Source organism: Castor canadensis, chromosome 1 (assembly GCF_047511655.1).
Source record: "Castor canadensis chromosome 1, mCasCan1.hap1v2, whole genome shotgun sequence".
NCBI classification, from domain to species: Eukaryota; Metazoa; Chordata; class Mammalia; order Rodentia; family Castoridae; genus Castor; species Castor canadensis.
This window is the reverse complement of record NC_133386.1, coordinates 40,873,134-40,894,052: the sequence shown is the minus strand read 5'-3', so window position 1 is coordinate 40,894,052 and position 20,919 is coordinate 40,873,134. Positions and strand designations below refer to the sequence as shown.

The 20,919-nt window shown below is 36.4% G+C and overlaps 1 pseudogene; it reads left to right on the top strand.

The window, feature by feature from the left end:
- Window positions 1-3,438: 3,438 nt before the first annotated feature.
- The window catches only part of LOC141420729 (protein unc-13 homolog C-like), a 39,775-nt pseudogene continuing 22,294 nt past the window's right edge, over window positions 3,439-20,919 (top strand).

Below are 20,919 nucleotides of genomic sequence, written 5' to 3'. Positions count from 1 at the left end.
TTTCTTGCTATTAATGTCTTCATATCCCATAACTCCCCCACACCAAGCACCTACAAAAATCCTGGGATTAGCTGCTTCATAGAATTCAGCTGTGTTATTTGTTCTATTATTTTTTCCAAGCTAGAACTGGCTTTTGGTATTTTCACCATTATTGCACATGAACCTGTTCCCTTTCTCCAGAAACAATCCTACCTTTTTAAAAGATTTACTTTTTTTTTTGGTGGCATTGGAGTTTGAACTGCTGGCCTCACATTTACAGGTAGGCATTCCATCATTTGAGCCATTCCACCAGCCTCAAGAGATTTACTTTTGGGTGAAACTCCTGTATGAACCAATCACAAGCTAGCTTCTAATAACATCTGAAGGAATTTTCTTGCCTACATTGGCCTAACTTGCATTTTGTAGCAAAATCCAGTCTTTATGGGAAGCATCTAGTTTTTAAAATAATCTGAGGAGCTGTAGGACTGAGAGCAGATTTCTCTCCACCTATTTTCCTTGCCATGGATAAAGCATCTCAACACCATTAATATAAATGCAATGCACATCTCCACCTCCTGGCAATGCTCATCCAGCAGTTCAGATGCCACGAGTGGGCACTCCATAGTTCATGTCCATGATATGCTTTGCTCCAAGCATGGCTGGACACTATACCTCAGTTCATCAATTCCAAATGCTAGTCTTTAGTAAAAAGGAAAAAACATAACCAGTGTCAGCATTATAATACATTGGAATGATGCTTTAGGAAGTAGCTCTCACATTACAAATGGAGTCCAGAAGATGAACTTTCCCCAATGGATTTCTGTACAGAAATGAGTTGATTAAACCAGAGAGAAATGTTTTAGAGATATACTTACATCTGGAATAAGGCTGTCATTGTTTACATGCTACCTCCATTCCACAGTAATGTATATCCTTGGGAAAATACAAATTCCTCAACATTAAAATGGAAAGAGTAACTACCTTCTTCAAATGCTGCTATAAAGAAAAATCATTGAAAACTAGTGTTGGGTCTGGGGACCTAAAGGACAGATGAGTGATTGTCTCATCCCCCTATGAGCTCTATGAGCCCTGCACTCTGAGAAGGAGTTATAAATCTGCATTCTTGTAGGAGGAGATACATGGTCTCATAAATCTACTGCAGGGCTGATAAACAGAATGCTTTGAAAGTTGTTTCCCCCCATAAGGGACAAACAGACCAGCTCATCGAGGAGAGCCCACTTGTGCGATTCCATGGCCAATGGAAAAAATCCATCTAACCCTTACCCTAACCCAGAGTTAAAGTGTCCATAAAAAGCCCCAGACTTCACCCAAGAAGGGAGCCACGGGTTTCCTGGCTCTGCTGCACTGCTCTATCTGTAGCCTTTCCTTTCTCTCTAATAAATCCTGCCTTGTGTACAGGCCTTGTCTCACAAGCCAGTTCTCTGGCCTGTGAAAGCAAGAACCCGCGACACCAGCCCACAACATTTCACACTGGCACATAACACTAGTAAGTTACATAAAATAGTGTCTGATCTAATGTAAATGCTCAATGAATATTAGTTACTACTGCTATATATCAGGAACTTACTTCCCTTTGGTCTCCTTGTTCTTAAATCCCCTCCAATTTTCTTTCTTTTTTTGGGGAGGGGGCAGTGACATCTGGGGTTTGAACTCAAGCAAAGCTGTTCTATAGTTTGAGCCACACCTCGAGTCCATTTTACTGTGGTTATTTTGGAGATAGGGTCTCGTGAACTATTTGCCTGGGTTGGCCTCTAACCGTGATCCTCCTTCCCTTAACCTCCCAAGTAGCTAGGCATGGGCCATCAGTGCCCTGCCCCTCCAACTTTCTTAATCTTTTAAATTCAACATCCAGCTGTCAGTCAAATATTTCCATCTAGTTTGTTGTTGTTGTTGTTTTCCTGGATAAAACTGAAGGTGGAATAGGATAGGGGTTTCAGACCCCTTTAAGTGAAACAGCTCCAAGACAAATCTTTTTGTAGTTTATATTAACTTCAAAGTACAACTCCCATGCATTGTTAAGACAATGTCTCTGCCATAAACCATCTGGCTGAGGTCTTTCTGTTCTGCCCAGATAGAAATCCTGATACTTCATTGAGAAGTACCTTTATTTATTCTGAGCTCTTGGTGGGGTTTTTGTAATCCTACTGAGAGCAGCGGTAGTAGAGGATAACAGGCAGTGGCAGGTGGTATTAGGTAGCAATCAGCTACGAGTGATGGATGAGAAGACAGGGAATCTATGTTACATTATTTTAATAAATATTAAAAGGGCCAGACTCAGACTTAAAACTAAAAAAGTAAAAAACAACCTAAAAAGTTAGAGTTGTAGCCACTCCCTCCCATCTCTTTTTAGTTAAGTTATAAAACCAGGGCTATCTACATTCCAAGATTTCAGCCTTTCTCTCTTTGAGATGTTAACAAGTTCCTAAGCTCCTTGGATGGGTGGAGAATTCCATGTCTGGCAGAGGAAAGTTCTAAGGCATACCTATTGTCCCTTGTTTTGGGTAGGTCAGGAAACCCTACCCTATTTTAGCAGCTGTCTCAGCCACCCAGATCTTTGACCACATATATTCCCCCAGCTCTTCAGTAGAAGACTAAGAGATGGGGGCCACCATTTTTAGTCTCTCTACTTCCCATTTCCTGCATGGGGGGCAGGAAATATTTCTCTCTTTTTTTCCCCATTTCTTCTCATTTTTATCCTGTTATACTAAATTTCTTACCTAATTTTAGAGATAAAGTCAGTGATGGTCTAGTCAAGGGATTTGACCCTAGCTGCTTACTTACATATTAATTTGCAGTTTTTGAGGAAGGGGCAACTGATAAGGGAACTTAAACTGGGTGGGGTAAATCATGATAGAGTGAGGGAATGGGTTAAGTACCAGAAAGCACATATTACTCCATGTCACAAAAGCAGATAACCACCTAAAGCCCACCTCTAAAATTTGACCTATCCCAAGAGGCATCTTAAATAACTTAATTAAATAGGAATTAGGGACATTTTGGAAAAGAATATAAACTATAGTTCTCAGCCAATGAGGAACTGGGGAAAGATGTTAACACTAGACAATGCAATGCTTATTGTAACAGCTTCTTGGGTCTCTGCTTGCCAGACACGGACCTTACAAAGTCACCATTAAGGTGTCATTTTCACTGTACTCCATGTGTCTCTGAGTCCATTCTTTGAGTTTGGACAGGTGAGCGTATTTCTCACTAATAAACTTTATAATTTCTCACTAATAACCTGTCACTAATAAACTTTGCTATTATTTTTACTATACCTTTTGTGTCTTCCTTGAATTCATCTCGTGTGGAACGCAAGAACCAAGGGATTTGTCAGCACTATTTTTGCAGTAACAGCGGCACCTCTAGCATTGCAGCTCCCAAGCTTTGGGGATCAGGGCCTGAGGCACTTTGACAGCTGAGGCAGTAGCATGGGGTTCTATGTCTCAGGCTCAGGCCTGGAGTGCTAAACAGCCCCCTACGGGGGAAAGTGTTCAGCTCTATGGCACTGATGATGTCGGTTTCACTCTCATTGCTGCAGGCCCCAACCAGCCACTGATGTCAGTTTCACCCCCAGTGTGGTTACAGCTACCTGGTCACCACTTTGATCTCTGCCACCATGGCCCCAGTTGGCCGCTGAGACAAGCCCTGCTCGACTCTGATCGGTTGCTATTGTTCCCACTGGTGTGGATGCTGTAATGCCTTTCCTACTGATGGCTCCCTCTGTCATGGGAGCTACTTGTGAGCTCCACCACTAGTCTTGCTGAATGACTCCAGCTGCCTACCACTGTTTTTACTCCACATTAGGCTCTTTTCTTCATATGATCAGCTCAACTCTTCTACTAGTGCTGAAAATGAAAAGTAGGCAAGGAAGACAACTCAGAGAGAAGTATTTATTGGACCGACTATTGCAACACAGGAGGGAGGGGCCACAGGAGCATGTCTCCTGGTTGCATAAAAAGTGTGCTGAACAGTCTGTTTACTTAGGCAGAAAGAGGGTGTGACAAGGATGTTTGCACCAATTGTGGCAGTCCCTTCATGCAAATGAGGGACTGTGTTTGTAGTAGGCCTCCAGAAAGTGTTCCCCTCTGGCCTGGGTGGAGGTGGCACTGAAGCTTATGGTGGCAAAAGTCTGCAGCAAGCTATTTGCTGGGACAATGCCTTCAAGAGCCAGAGTTGTGCCTCAGCATATAGTGTCCTCAAAGTGTCTGACCAGTGTTCAAAGCACCAGTATTGGCATGATGGCAGTCTGCTTGGCTACTTGGCTGATAGTCTTCCTTAGCAGCCAGAGACCCGAGGGGTCTAAGAGCTGTCATTTAGGGAGTCAAATCACCTCAGTCCCCATCATCTCAACACACTAAAGGAAAAATAAACATCCAAGAGGGTGCTCATAATAAAACCTTATCATTAATATTAGCAGCATTTTAATAGTATTTAATGGTGCTCTAACAATGCTTAGCTCCTGCCCTGGTGCCCCAGGGAGAGATGGGTGCTTACTATTTCTTTCACTTCTTTTTCTATTTCTCCTTCTCCTTCTTCTTTTTAAATCTTACCAAAAACCTCATCTTAGGAGGTTGTGAAAGTGGAAGTATGTAGAATCTAACTGAACCTGATGAAGGGCATTTCTAGAAAAGAAAAAAAGAGACTATTCTACACAACCCCCCAACATCTTTTTTCCATAGTGAAGAAAACCTTTCCCAGAAATAACTTTGCTGCCCCCAACCCCACCAGAATTGTATTATATGTTATTGTTTAAACCAAGCCCTGAAAGGGGAGACATTGGTAGGCTTCCTTATCAATACTTTCACATGGGTCTCTGAAGAACATTACCATCCATCATACCTGAACCAAATTCCAGGTCCATAACTGAATTTATCTAGTTTGGAAGCTGTTCCTTTCTCAGGCAAAACTTAAATATTTAGTGTATTACTTCTCAATAATAAAAATTATAATAAAATGTTATCCTATAAAAATTATATAAATGAAAAATAATAAAAGAGTAGGAAATGTGAATTTTTAATAACAATTAGGAACTCAAGTCACTAGGATTTATTGAATTGTTATAAAACATTTACTCATCTTCTTTTCTAGAAAATATATACTTTTGTGAACATCAAAATTTACTTGGTCCAATTTTCTACAGTAATGATTGCTAAGTTAGAAGGTCAAACTGATAATCAATTAGTTATTAAGTTTTAATTTTGAGAAGTGAAGAAATCCACAGGCAACTATTATTTGCAAAATAAAATATGTTCTGAAAGGTATCCTTTGGAACTAGTGTTAAATATAATGTTAAATTTCAAGAGGAGTCATGTCAAAGATGTTCAGTTATTGGAAACATTTGTGTAAATTGAAATGGTACAGTATTTACCAACCCTGTTTAAAAAGACATTTACTGTCAAGACATTTCAATACAATATAGTGGGAAATAAATATACAACTTGCCCATCGCTAGAGCTAACAATATTTTTAGCATGAATTTCAAAACTTCAGTTAATAAAAATCTTAGCGATGTGAGTACTACTTTCTTAGGTGAGGAAACACTGTCTAGTTATAGTGGCAGCTTGACTCTGTAGTCAGGAATAATGGAGATGGTGGGTTTCTTTAGGATGGATAACCCACAGTGCCCAATACTTAGCATTATAAGCTGGCAGCCCACAAATAGGTCAGAAAAGCAAACTGAATTAAATGTCTAGGTGAAACACTGCATTTCCTCTGCAATGCCACATTGTGCTCTGATTGCTTCAAAAATTTATGTTACATAAAACTTATTTTCATTTGCTATCCCTGGCTAAAAGAACAAAGTTGAATGTGTCATGTAGCTCATTGACTTGTGTCTTCAGTTTCCTTTCTTTTCATTCCTTCAATATACAATCATTTATTCTTCTCACAAATATTTTAAATTTCTTTTTCTTTTCAAAATATTTTTGGTGCTAAGGTTCTAACTCAGGGCCTGACGTGTGCTAGGCGAGCTCTGCACCACTGAGATATATCTTTAGCCCTATACCAATATTTATTAATTTCAAAACAGTAAAGACTTTGCTTATATTCTTATGAGTAGGAAAATGTTATAAAACCTCTTATTTGATAAATTCATGTCTATGTATATGATTTCTTTTCTAAATGTTACACTGACAAAAAAAGATATCTCTTATATTGGAGGAATATAAAAATCGTAAATCTGTTACTTTGGGTTTATTTCTATTATTCAATTCCTCTGTTCTTATTTCTTGTTTATTAGATAAATTCAGTTATAAGTAAATATCAGGGTGAACAAAAGGAAGCCATATTAGAACTGGACCCCTTCTCCCTTGAAGGTGACTTACCGGAAACTCTCTACCTGGCCCTAAAGAAAAATAAACATCCACCTTTAGCCATTTACTAAAAACTCTCCACCTGTTCTAGAAGAAATGACCCACCCCTAAGCCATTATCTCAGGAGGATCAGAGGGCCATTAAGGATTTCCACCTAGTGACCTTCCTTGGACTTCTCCACCTATCTCCTTTATCTACCCCTGGTAAGTAAGCTACTGGGGGGCTCCTGCTCTCTTGCTGGGAACCCCCTGTGCAGGACTCCTTCTCCACAATAAAACTTATGCAGGTGTTTGAGCCCTCTCCCCACCTATCCATTCTGCATTTCTGGGACCCCCAGGAGTCCTCTGTTGAACAAGGGCGTTGAAATCTCTTAAGGAGAAGGGATACCAGCAGGGACTTCTTGCTTTAGGTGACTATAGCAGGCCTGTTGGAGGAACAGAACTGAGTTGCTCTACTTATCCTGGACAAATGCCTGGAGCCTTTGGGAAACAAATTGAGAAAGGGTTTGATGGAGATAAGGTCACAATGAGGAAAAAATAAAGGGTCCCAGCATGGGGTTACCCATGGCATCTATTTAGTCCAGGAAGACCACTGGGAACAGTTGTCTGTTTTGGGGGATTGACAGCACTTTTTGAGTCTCTTAATTAGGCATCACGAATGATATTGGATTGGTTGACATAAAAGCAGTATTGACATAAAAATAGCATTCTTTTGACATGGTTTTGAGTGGTGACCTGTGTAAAGGAATGTAGAGACAAAGTGGGACATGCAGTTAAATATACATGGGCCAGTGATAATCAGCATAAGAAGGAAAACCAAGGGATCTTGGGGTACAGACGTTGGTTATACATTTAAGTAGACAAAAGAACTGGAAGCAAGGGACAATGGTATGTATAGTAAACAGTCTCAACCTCAGGTGGGCACAGTCAGTCCTTATCTCAGTTTTTGTTTTGGGAGAGGTTCCAGAGTTGTTATCTTGAGGATGCTCCATCCTTCAGCAAAGGCAGTTTAGGTCTAAGTCAAAAGTACTTGTCATTTAAATCTAAAACTAGAAACACATTTATAAAGTAGAGTACAGAGTAAGTAAAAGCCAGAATACTCCCAGTTAAATAGATTGTGTAGGGGAAAATAAAACTCCAAGGGCATGGACTGCTAAAAAGATACATTTGGAGATGGTAAAAATAATTTGTTTTTACTTAAATAGAAAGCTATGGTCAAAAATATGAGTTTGCCTTTTGTCAAAGTTGCCTGCAAAGGCATGGATGTCTAGTAGCCATGTGTAAGATCACTTCTTTAAAACCTTTTGGCTTTAGTAATTTTTGTGAGGTCTGGCACATGTGATTCCATTTGGGTTGTGACAACTTTCCTCTCTTGTCTCCAAACTGTCTCTGAACAGTCTCCTCTGAAAATTTTGTCAATTAACCAGAATGGTTAATCAAAGTCCCTCATTGCCAGGAATAGTTGTTCCCAGATGTTTTTCAGATCCCATGTAGGAGGAGGAGCATCGGACAGTTTAGATGGGAATCAGTGTCAATTAAGACCTGTTTAGCCAAATTATAAGCAACAAAAGAGATTTAGAAGAAGTAGGCTTACCTGGCTTCATTTTTAGTTCTGCCTGGACTATAGATGATATCCTTACAACTTCAAAATGCTGCAGAATGTCAACAGACAACAGTTAAAAATTTTATAAGGGGAATACAAAAGCAAATATCTAAAAAGCTGATTCAGTTGGAGAACTAGTACTTGTTAGAGTCATTTTTAGGGGGTTGATTGCAAACGCTCCAGAGAAGGACACAGACTGCAAATGATAAGACTTATGTATGGGACCTCAGACCATCTGCCATATCATTGGAGAACATTTTCAAGATGATGCTGAATTTGGAAATCAAAAGCACCTTGTTCGGGCCAATGGTTATCATTGTCTAATTTATATTGGAGCCAAATTGTATTACAATAGAAAATTAGCTGTTTGGGTTTAATGGTCTTTGCAAGACCCAGAGTCTGAAGGTTTCGAAGGAGACATTCCAGTAGATTGTTTCTTGGGGGCTTGGATGATTTCTGACCCATTTTTGTGGATTAGAGACAGTCTGTGAGGCCCAGGGTCTGAAATTGAGATGATTTCTGTGGGACCTAGGGTCTGAAATCAAGGGAAAGTTTCATTAAAATTCTTAGCTAAATAATTTGCAAAAGAATTATTTAGTTTTTAACAGTGTCAAAGAAATTTGCATCCTATTTCCCAGAGTTTATGAACTTGCTACCTTTCTAGGCAAAAGAGAGCTTGCAGATATGATTAAGTGAAGGATCTGGAAATGGAATTTCCAGATTATCCAGGTGTATTCAATGTAATTGCAAAAAATATACACTTGCATGTAATATACATTCAATAAATTTATAATTGAATGAAGGTAAGGAGGAACTTCATTACAGGGAGAAATAAGTGAAGGAGTTGCTTAGGGTTTCTTTTTGCCATTTTGGGGGGCAGTTCTGGGGTTTGAACTCAAGGACTCGGGCTGTTAGGGAGTGATCTACCTCTTGAACCATGCCCCCAGCCCCTCCTTTTGCCTTTTCTTGAAGCTGCAATGAAAATATTTCTTTTGGAGACTCAAAATTCCTTTATCCTCCAAAGTTGTTTCTTGAAAACATTCTAAGATATAACTATCTGGAAATATGTTGGTTTTTTTCTAGATTATTAATTATATAATCTTTGAGTAAACATTCCCAAACAAGCATGTTGATAGTTCTAAATGAATAGCTATTAGAAAACGTTAGAGCATTAACAACTCTACAGAAAAGTTGGCTATGACATCCATTGAGAAAATTCTTAGGATTTTCTTTCTACCACCTACTGCAGCCCCTAAATTCCAAAAAAATGGAAAGCTTTAATGCAAAACAATGAAAACTCAACTATAGCTCATACAACAAAATTTCATGCTTCTATGTTGTTCTTTCTCAGCAATAGCAAGGGTAATAAGGTAAGTGTGGTGCCTTATCATGTGCTAGCTCAATAAAAACTCACTGGCCTAATGAATTGGACTTGAAAATACGTGCTTTGTACATGAGTGTGTAAAACGAGTGTTCTGAAACAAAAGTTAACTATGACTCATCTTGGAATTTAATTTTGAAAAGCAGAAATATGAGCTGACACAACTTTCCCCTATCTTTTAGAAATACCTATTCAAACTAATTTCAAGGTTCATAGCATTAAAATCATTCTCTCTTCCAAGAGGTATAAATTTTGACCTTAAAAATTGGAACTGAAGAGATGGAAAATGAAGGAGGTTTTTTAAAAAGTATGGCTACTTTCAACAATGAAACCCATGAGGTGCTTTGAGTCACTTGACATTGTAAAGCAAAAAATAGATTAATTAATTAATTAAACTGAAAGTTTAAGCTTCATTGTGAATATTATGTAAATAAATAAAAATAAAATACCTCACCCATACTGTAATTGTAAATAATTGCATTGAAATTATTCTGCCATTTGTAATTTGTTGTTTTCAAATGCCCAGGGGATTTTTAAGTTGGAATTTCATTACAAGTAAAAATAAGATTTTTCATTGTAATGGCTCATGCCCAGCTACTTGGAAGACTGAGGTCAGGAAGATTTCTATTAAAGGCCAGCACAGGCAAATAGTTTGCCAGACCCTATCTCCAAAATAACCAGGTTAAATGTACTGGAAATGTGGCTCAAATGTTAGAGTGACTGTTTTGAGTGCCTGTTTTGCAAGCTCAAAGTCCTGAGCTTAAACCACAGGCCTACCAAAAACAAAACAAAAAATAAAAATAAGATTTTTCTAGTCCATTTCTATCTCTTACAAAAATGCTTGCATCTAATGTTAGTTGAAAATGTATTGATTTTTTTATTGCTAGGAGCTCTTCAGTGTTTTCTCAATAATACTGTCTCCTGTAGGCCCTGGTCATGTAACAATATAATAATTTGAAAAAATTTTCACAGCTTGACTTTCCTGTTGCATTTAACGCCAGAATGTAGGCTTCATAATAAGCAGGCATTATAGCTCTTGAGAGAGTTGTGTAGGCATTATTTATGCCAACTGATAAATATGAGAACTTTTGTACAAATAAAACCAATGTTTTGTTTGAGAAAGAAGAATAGCTATACAGTAGAATAGTAGAACAACTCTTCTAAAAATAGATTTTTGAATCTGTCCATATGTCTGAATTAGTAGTTCTATTCCAAATGACAGTTTTATTCTATATAGATGTTCAAATTTTGTATTGAAGCCACAGATTTAAACACTTGGAACTTGAGACAGAATGTCTAATTCTAAGAATCCTGACTTATTTGATAAAGTCAGGATTCTTTTTTTTTAAATGTATTACATAATTTCAATATCAAATTAAGAGAGTTGACACTCCTAAATGTTATTGTATTTCAAATGTAAAAGGCAATAAGATTTCTTTTTTCACAGTGCTGGGGATTGAAACCAGGACCTTATACACGCTAGGCAAGAATTCTACCACCGAGTTACCCCAGTCCCAAAAATAATAGTAAATTAAGTATTTCTTTTCCAAATTTGTCTTTTTGTCTTGTATTTCATTTGAGGCACAGACATTGATTCCCAGGTAGAGAAAGTAATCACCTAGCCCTTGTCCTCCACCATCATGTACTGCATAACAACCATTATTAAACATATTTACATTATTAACTCTTCAAATTTAAATCTAAATTGAATTTCAGAAAAAATGAGTAATTTTCAGTGAAACATGTCCTATACATGATTTGTGCTATATTTATACTATTAAATTATCTCAGTATTAAAAATATTGGAAATTCAGTATTTTTAATTTGCTAAATCTGGCAACTAACTCTTTCTTATTCCTACTTAAATAGTTTAAATATTTTCCTGCAGAGGCATTCACAAATAGTTTCACATGTGACTGTTTTTTTTATTTCTCGTTGTTAAAACTTATCGTACAGCCCTGTTTCCTAGGTTGAAACAATTTCCCAAACTTTAGGTTGAAGACTGAATTCCAAAGGAAATAAATGAACATTGTTCTTGTCTTTCTCAGTTAATAATGGTAGTGCCAGCAAAAAAGGAAAATGGAAGTTTACCAAACTGCTATGAGATAAAAACTAATGTGAATAGTTTGAAATGCAAGACTCTTATCAATCACCTAGCAGTAACTTCCTTGATCCCTGTGTAAGTGGCACTGAAGTTGCTTTTGCTGACTCCTTACTTGGGCCCACAAATTAACAAAAGACAGGAGAAGCTTGGCATCCTGCCTCAATTTTGTCTGTCTTTGCTCTAAGCCATTCTCTTTATAGTCACTTTGCAATCACCTTGGATTCCAGAAAGGATAGAACTGATACCATCTTTATGACAAGGAACCAGAGCCACCTGGAGCTGCCATCTTCTCAGTGAGAACAATTCATATCTCAAGGCAGAGTAATCCTCTCGAACAGGAACCAAATTACTCTCTCCAAGTGATAACTTCCCGAAACTGGACCAGACCATCTGCCTGATCAAGATTGCCAACCCCACTAGTCATGAGACCAACCAGAACACACCTGTGACTGCAACTGTTTAACTATGCCTACCTTTGTTCCCTGCCCCCAGTTCTTTTGTCTACTTAAACCTATAGCTCATGTGTGTACGCTGAACATGTCTGAAGATGAGCTGGGTGCTTATTCTGCCTCCTTTCACGGCATGTCCGCAGCTGTGTAATAAGTCTCCTTTCTCTGCCTTCACCATGCCTCTTTATTTGGTGTTTAGGGGTGGGTGGCCAGACCTGGGATATGCAATCTCAGGAGACTTGGGTCCAAAACTCTGGTTTCACCTAGATCACAGCTAAGATTTGGAATTCCTGAAGCTAACACTTACTATGGTAGTCCTCTGATCCCAGATCAGAAATAAGGTGACATGACCCTGAAGGCAGCAGCAGGGAAGGACTTCCTTTCTCTCCTGCTTCCACATCCTGCTGGGATAGCAGATGCCTTGTGAGGTGACGTGTTGGGAAGCGATCACCCTAGCCATTTTAGTGATCAGGATTGCATCACACTTCCTGTGTTAAATCTGTGCTTCTTTAAAATAGCTACAATGCTTTCTGTTATATGCAACAAAACCCTGATTCATATTAGAGACGCAAAATGCTGCCTGGGATAGAATTAAGAACACTGAAGGAATGATAGAGGGGAAAAAAAGGACATGTCTCAGTGGGTGCCAAAAAGGATCTGAAAGTTGTACAAATCAAGTCATTCCCTACTTGCTTGCTTCCCCGATCTTCAGATTTCCCATTGTGTTTGTTTGCTCTTTAGGGGATAACTCTGATGTTTCACTTAACCTAATTTTACTTTATAAATATTCTAGGATAAAAAATTGTACAATTTATTAACCCTTGATTACTATTTGCTAAAGCTGGCTTTCACTCCAAAGTTCCTTCCTTTCCCTGCTCCAAGGAAGGCACTACTGGCCTTTGAGTTTTGAGGCACTTTAGTGTCTATAAGGGTCAGAAAGTTTTCTAACCCTTCATTGAGTTGTCTAGAAAAAAAACCATGTAGATTATAACTAAATCCTTTAGTTCTACCAGTCAGTTCTACAAGTCAGTACCAGTCACATTTCAAAACAGATGTGAGAATAACAATGCATTTTGCTCATACGCAGATATCTTTTGCTTTACTTAAAAATTTCCTTCTGGTGACCACTCTCCAAACTAAATATGAGAAACACTCGAAATTGCCTTAAATAATTTAACAATCTCAAAAGTTTAAAGTTCTTTTGTGTACACAGCCATATTCAACACATTTTCTCAAAAGATACAGTCATTAAATGCTGTTTCTTAGAGACAGGCATTGTGATGTATCCCTGTAATTCTAGTTAGTAGGAAGGTGGAGGCAGGAGGATCCTAAGTTTGAGGCCAGTCTAGGCAAACAATTATCAAGACCCTATTTCAAAAACAAAAGCAAACAAAAGGGTGGGAGGCATGGTTCAAGTGGTAGTGGGCTTGTTTAGCATGTATGACTATATTATATATTTTTATTGTGTATATATATATATATATACACATATATTTACATATACATATATATTTATACTATACATACGTTTTTATATATAAAGGATTATGTATGTATTTTCATCTACGGCATGTGTGTACAATCCTTGGGAGTTGCTCACTGTCCCAAACCATTTAGATTAGTAAGCATTAGCATTGAGTACTCAAGAAATAATATGGGACCAAAGACAGCTTCAGTTAGTCTTCCAGAAATCTATATTTCCCTCGAATTCCTAGACCAGAATAAGGAATTTAAGAAATACTATTCTTTCAAAGAAAAAGTTCTTTTAAAGAACTGTTTATGCTTTTATTGATCAAAATACCTTTTTTCCCTAAATTTCTGGTTCAACTATTAATAGTTTTGTTGGTGTGAGATTGTATATTTTATTTTATTAAACTGTTTTCTCTTTTATTTATTTTTGCCTTTAAAGTGATTTATTGTAAGTTTTTTGTTGTTGTTTGAAATTAAAGTAATTTAAATATAGCAATGAGTTTACCTGAATATAGCTTTACTACATCTTACATACATTGTAATAGAAAGAGTTCTTATTTTTTAAAGTTTTCCAAATATTTTTTACTCCAGCTTTGTTTTTCTGTTAACCCAATAATTATTTAGGACATGCTTTTCATTTTCTACAAATGAAAACTTTTTTTTTGCTTAAACCATTAACATTAAGTTATAATTTTATTATATTTTAGCCAAAGAATATAACTTTTAACATTTCTACTCTGTTTAATTTAAGGTTTATGTTCTAGCATTTGATTATTTTTGTTTAATGAATTTTTTTTTTTTTGGCAGTATTGGGGTTTGAACTCAGGGCCTCACACTTGCTAGGCAGGTGCTCTACCACTTGAGCCATTCCAAGAGCTCTTCGTGAATTCTTGAAAAGGATATATACCCTATTATAAGTTGTCTATCTAAATTCAACATTATTAATTAGGCATATTTTAGAGTTTCCAAATCTAAGTTTTTAAAAGAAATCCTTTTGAGTTGTGCAGTCATGAAGCTATCATCTGAATGTAGACCCCCCAAATTCTCATGTTTAAACCTAATCTCCAATATAATGGTGTCAGGAGGTAGAGTCATTTGGGATTGATGGGATCAGTGCTCTTATGTGAGGACACAGAAGACAATATCTATAAAATAGGAAGTAGTCCATTTTCAGGCATTAAATCTGTTGGTACCTTGATTGTGGACTTCCCATCCTCCAGAAATATGAGAAATAAATTTCTTTTAGTAAAAGCTACCAATTTTATGTTACTTTGTTAGAGCATCCTGAACAGACTAAGACACATAAGAAAATTGTGGTTTTATCCATTTATTTCTTCACATTTGTAGTTGATTTTATTATGCTTATTTTGATGTCATGCTTTTCAGCATTTCTGTGTTCACCCTTTTTTCATACAGGTAGTGCCTGAAAAGTAGTACCTTTCACCTGAGATTCTACTTTTTTTCCTGTGAGACTGAACATTCCAAAGAGTTTTCGAAAATGTTTTTCTCCTCCACTCCTATGTGAAATTCACAATCTTGTCCTTTCTCTGAGTCTTCAGGTTTATATTTCTTTTCCCTTGTCCTTCAGGATATTTCCCTAGGCCCTAAATTTCCTTAATCTTCTTCATTGGGCTTGCCAGTCCAATATTTTTCAACCTGACCTTGGCCTTCTTCTTTGTGCCTTCACTCTTGGTTTGGATCTAGAGCCACAGAGCAGATTGTTCCCACAAATGTTGTTCTTGAGTCATTTATCTACTGTTGCTATTTTTGTTGCCAGAATAATGAAAAGAATCAGAATATTAATTATCACACACATGAGTTAGTTAGACTGTAATAACCACAAAGGCAACAATGCCCCCCTGGGAAACACGGTAGATGATGTTAAGCTTCACTAAACTTCTTTAAAATATTTTGGTTCTCGTGGTTCAGGAACATGTGTTGAAAAAGAATGGGGAAAAATTGTCTGTAAGAAAATATTGTTTGTATTTTATCTGACAAAAATACCTAATAGAGAAGATATATTAGCATTTGATGTTGCTTTACAGTGTCCTAAAATTCTTGGGCTATTGATTAATAATCGCTGATAAAATGTTTTGAAAACACTTACCTAAAAAAGCTTGTTATCCATGCATTCAGATTCCTTTTAAATGAATGTTAAAAAGATTTAGAATAATTTTAGATTTACAGAAAATCTTCAAAGACAGAACAGAGTTCATGTGTCCCCCACACCTAGTTTTCATTTTTCTTGAGTACTTTCATTAAAGTGATGGTAGCAAAAGTGGGTGAATGAGTTGAAATAAAATGGCCAAGGGAAGAGAACTTAGCCTGTACCTAAGAAACAAGACAACATATAACCAGTCCTTTCAACTACATTCCCACAAATGACTCAGTTTTATTGTGCATTTATTGAGACAGTGCTCAGATTGGCCCATAAGAGAATGCTCTTTCCCTAATAATTTATTCGGTCAATTACTGAAGTAATTGACTATCTCATGAGATATCGGGAATAAGGGAAGAAAATTCCTTAATAAGTCTTTGAATTCCCAGGTGGCAGAGACTATGTTATATCCATTTTTTATATCCAATATCCAACATACAGTAGGAGTTTTAATAAATATTATAAAAATGAATTATAATACTTGGAAGGCTCAAAAGATTGTCTCTATTATGAAAATTGAGATAACTTTTTATTTGTAGTACGTTTACATGGTTAATATAAAAAATATTTTTTTAGGATTTTTTTCCCCACATTATTGGTTGGGAACCTTTATGCTGTATAGCAGGGCGTTCATACAGGACGTGCTGTCTGTGATTATCTCAAGAATTCTTCTGGCTGATCCAGAAGATTAAGAATTTACCCCTTGCTGCATATGTAGAATTTTGGATGTGGTTAATTTCTATAAAATAATTAGGTATTGTATATTATTAAACATGGGGAAATTCCTTTTGACATAAGATGTATGCCAAACATTTTCTATGTTTATTCTCTACTATGGTAGACTTCACAGCAATGAATGTATTTTCTTTTCTGAAGCTTTATTACTGAGTCTCAAATCTTCTGATCTTGGGGATTATATCTGAAATGATCTTTAATAATTGGAATTATATCTTGAGTAAAATCTCTGTCCTTTTCTTGCTTCTCTTTCTGGTTCTTCCTTGTTTATCCTTATCATCAATTAAATGCATTTTAATTTTAATAAGATAATTCATTTAACTATAAAGTTCACATTAACTTAAGGAATAAGCACACTGAATACCTGAAATAAATATGAATTTAGTGAGGTATTGCTTTATTTGCAGTGGTTCAAATAGCACTTATGCCATTAAGGGATCAGTGCTCAGCAGCTGAGAGCAGTTGTTCAAAAAGTGCACGCTTTTGTTTAAGATCCTTTGAAAGCTGATGTCAGTCTCTCTGAATGCATTTTCTAATTTTAGCATGTTTGTTAGAAATGCCTGGATGCTCAGAGATAGTTATTTTCCATAGCTTGAGTAATGATTTAGCACAAATTGTGTTCTACTTTCTAATTTTAAACAATTTAAAAGTTTACTATGTTACCTAACAGTTTGCACATTTACTTTGTATTTTGTTGTAGACATCATTAAATATTTTATCCACTGAAAGGTAAACATTTAGCATAACTGTAGTAAAAAAAATATTGGTTTAGAAATGTAAGATTTTCAATGCAAATACTTTTCAGGTCATGTGCTAATCTTTTCAAAATCGTGGTATCCTAACATACCAGTACTTCAGAGAAATTTTGTAATTCAAATAATATAAAATGCATTTTTTCAGTTTATGTTTGAGAAAGCATCAATAGACATGTCTTGAAATAATCTTTCCCTTTGGGATCTGTGATTCCTGTTCTTTTGTTTGTCCAACTACTCTTTAGTGGGTTGCTTTTCCACTGACCATTCTCTTTACTCTTTTATCACTCTATATCCGAAAAATATTGGAAACCAGTGCCTCCATACTAAGCTTTCCCTACACTGTGCAATGATAATATAATAATGATTTTTGGCCCTTGTGATATTTAGCAATAAATTGATTCAACATTTAACAATTTGGAAATTACACATTATGTCTATTCTCAGTTTTCCTGAAAACCTGGACCATCTGGGCAACGAAGGCTGGTATTTCTACTTGGTGATAGTTTGTTGGAGCTGAGTGCCAGGTGCCCCTTTGGACAGGACATGGTCTATCCTGTCTGTCAACCAATCTATTTGGTATCTTTTTCATCCTGAGCCTAAGCCTCACTTGTCACTTATCACACCTGGATTGTTATTTTTCTTGTAGTAAAGATATAGTTCTCCTTCTTTCTCTCTTCTTCTCTCTCTCTCCCTCTATCTGATTATACTGAGTTTGAACTCAGGGCCTCATGCTAGCCAAGCTGTTGTGCTACCACTTGATCCATGCCTCCACCAGTGCTGTTTCTCTTTTAAATTAGCATGTAATAGTTGTACAGAGGGATACATTCTGATACTTACATATGCGCCTATAATACACCTTAGATGAATCCCTCCATTGTTCTCCTTCCTCTCCCCCCCATTCCCTTCTTAGGACAATTTCAACAGATTTCATTCTTCTATTTTCATATATGAATACAAAATATATCCACCATGTTCACCTTCATTCACCCTTTCTTATGTCCACCCCCATCCCACTGGTACTCACCCTTGGAAAAGACCTATCATGTTTTTCTTTCTTTTTTTTTGAAGTGTATATTGATAGTCCAAGGTGGGGTTGACTTGGCACTTCAGCTCTGTATATATTGTGCTTTAAGTCAAATTAACCCCACGTTACTTACTCTTTCTCTATCACCATACTCCCCTAATATTCAACAGCTTATGGTGCAGAATATTATACTATATTCATATATAGATCCACCAATGCTTCTTGCTTTAGTTATTTTTCAAATAGGGTCTCATGTTTTTGCCTGGGGTTGGTCTCAGACTGTTATCCTCTTAACAGACATACACCACCACATCTAGCTTGTTTGTTCAGATGGGAATTGCTAACTTTTCGCCCAGTGTGGCCTCAAACCACAATTCTCTTGAGCTCTGCTTCCTGAGGTAGCTGGGATTAAAAGCATAAGCCACTGTGCCCAGCCATAAGAAATAGTCCTTGAAGTTTATGCTGCCATTAAAAAATAGAAAATGAAAGATGGGGAAATAAATGTTTTAAGAAAAATTAAAATAATGAAAATGTCAATGTCCAAATAGCAATTCTTTTGTCCTTGAAAGATTTAACTTACTTCCACAAATTTTAACTACCATTTACTATATTAATGACTCTAAATTATATATCTTTCTCTCTTTCAGATTTTTCTCCTGAACTTCTGAGTCATGTATCCAATTGCTTACAGCGTATCTGTGCTTGAACGACACACAGACATTTCAAGTGTAATGTGACTGATGGGAACACATCATCTTACTCCCCACATTTTCTCTTCCATCTATGATTTCTTTTATGGCAGATTGTATTATTATTCTCAATTATTCATCCTTACCTTTCCTGTAAAAGAAATATATATATATATAATTCTCTATATATTTATATTATAATATCTATATTATATATTTAGATTGTACATATATACACATGTATTTACATATACATATATATTTATATTATACTTTTTTAGTATATATTTAAAGGATTATGCATGTGTTTTCATCTATGGCATGTGTGTACAATCCTTGGGAGTTGCTCACTGCCCCAAACCATTCAGATTCAGCTCAGCCATAATTTGTTTCGGCCAAGGAAATGTGATAGAAGTGACAACACACAAGTCTGAGCAGAAGCTTTTCTGCTCTCTTGTTCTTATGCTCTACATTGAGAAAGACAAACTATAAGTGAGTTTTTCTGCTTCCACCTGGAGTGAAAGAATGGCAGAATTACTGGATAAAATATTTCATTATGAATTAGGGAAAGTGAAGGAACTCCTCAAAGGCCAGAAACAATGAGAAATTGTGAATTTCTCTCTAGGTCAGTGCTAAAGTCAGCATTTGCACTGAGGGATCTGCTGATTGCTGATGCCTTAAAGGTTTATATTTTAATAGGCAGAGTGTTAGAATTAAGAACACTTTTTCTTATGTGCAAAGATGGAGTGAAACACAAAGACACATTCAGGAATCTCAAAGGGAGCATAGTAATGAAGTTCACTACCTTATTCAAGAGAAAATGATAATGGCAATGTCTACCTTTCTTAGCCTTGGTCACAGGGAAAGTAGGGGAGGAAAAAAGTTGAAAAATTTCTGACAAACCTCTCTGGTTTGGGGTCAGAACTCACATGTCCCATATGCTTGGAAAAAACTCAATCCTTATCCTGATAGTACAAACAGGTTCCTTACATTTTAGCACATTCAAATCTTCTAAGGATGTATATACTTTAACCTCAGGCTTCAAAGATCAAGTTCCAAGGAAAACTAATTCACAAAAATATCCTAGCTGGGCATTGCGTTGCATGCTTGTAGTCATAGTTAACTACTCAAGATGCTGAGGTAGGATACGCACTTAAGCCCAAGAGTTTTAGTGAGATCTCATTTCAAAACTCCAAGCCTAAAACACCAACAACAAAAATGTTAAAAGCACTTGGCAAAACCAACCTACTTTTAGCAAAATTTAGCAGAACAACAAAATCAAGTCAGATTTATAAAGATAGCATATATTTAAATGTTCAAAGACAATATAAAGGAAATGTTTAATGCATTTAATGGAGTAAGAGAATACAGTTTCGGGGCCTTGACCAATTTTCTACCCATGGATGGTAAAGACAAGAAATACTGCTTTAGGGAGAAGTTTTATTCAGGGTTTGTGTCACATTTATTCTATGCGCCTGTGACTGGAGTCTTTCCAAGAGTGAATGGTACAGTTTTGGCACAATTCCTTCTTTTTTCTTTTTCTTTAACAGTGTGGAGATAATCTAACACTGAAGGTATTTTAACCTTACAATTGGTATTGTCATAGTGCTTACAAACTTACATTCTTTTTGATGGAGAAAGGACAAAGCATTTAAGTAGAAGTTAACTACCTCATCAAAAATTCAACCCTAATACTATGCTAAATAGTTTTCAATTTCCATAACTATTATTTCGTGATGAAAGTTTGAGTTTGAACCATTTGGCCCAGACATAATGGCATATTTTGAAAGCCAACCACAAAATGCAAAAATGTCTTTTAGTTTGAGATTTCTATTTCTGATTTCTTTGAGCTCAGTAAGCATTAAACATTAAGTTGTCACTTGCAGAGCTTTTCAAATGACCAGATTAATTACAAAAATGCTTTATAACTCATAGGACAAAAGAACTGATTTTCATTAGAGAAATTTTCTTAACTTGGATTCATGAAGGTCAATTTACTACTCTAAATAAGAGAAAGTTGGAATTAAGTAATACTTGAGAATAAAGGAAAGACCTTTTCATACTCTCAAATACATCATAGACAATTGAAGAACAAAGTATTTATTTTATTTTATTTTATAGTTTTTACATGTACTTACATGTGTTTATATTATTTGGGCCACCTCCCTGCCTCACATCGCCTCTGAGCAAAACCTGTAGAACAAAGTATTTTTAATACATGCTCTTGGGAAGCTGATTTAA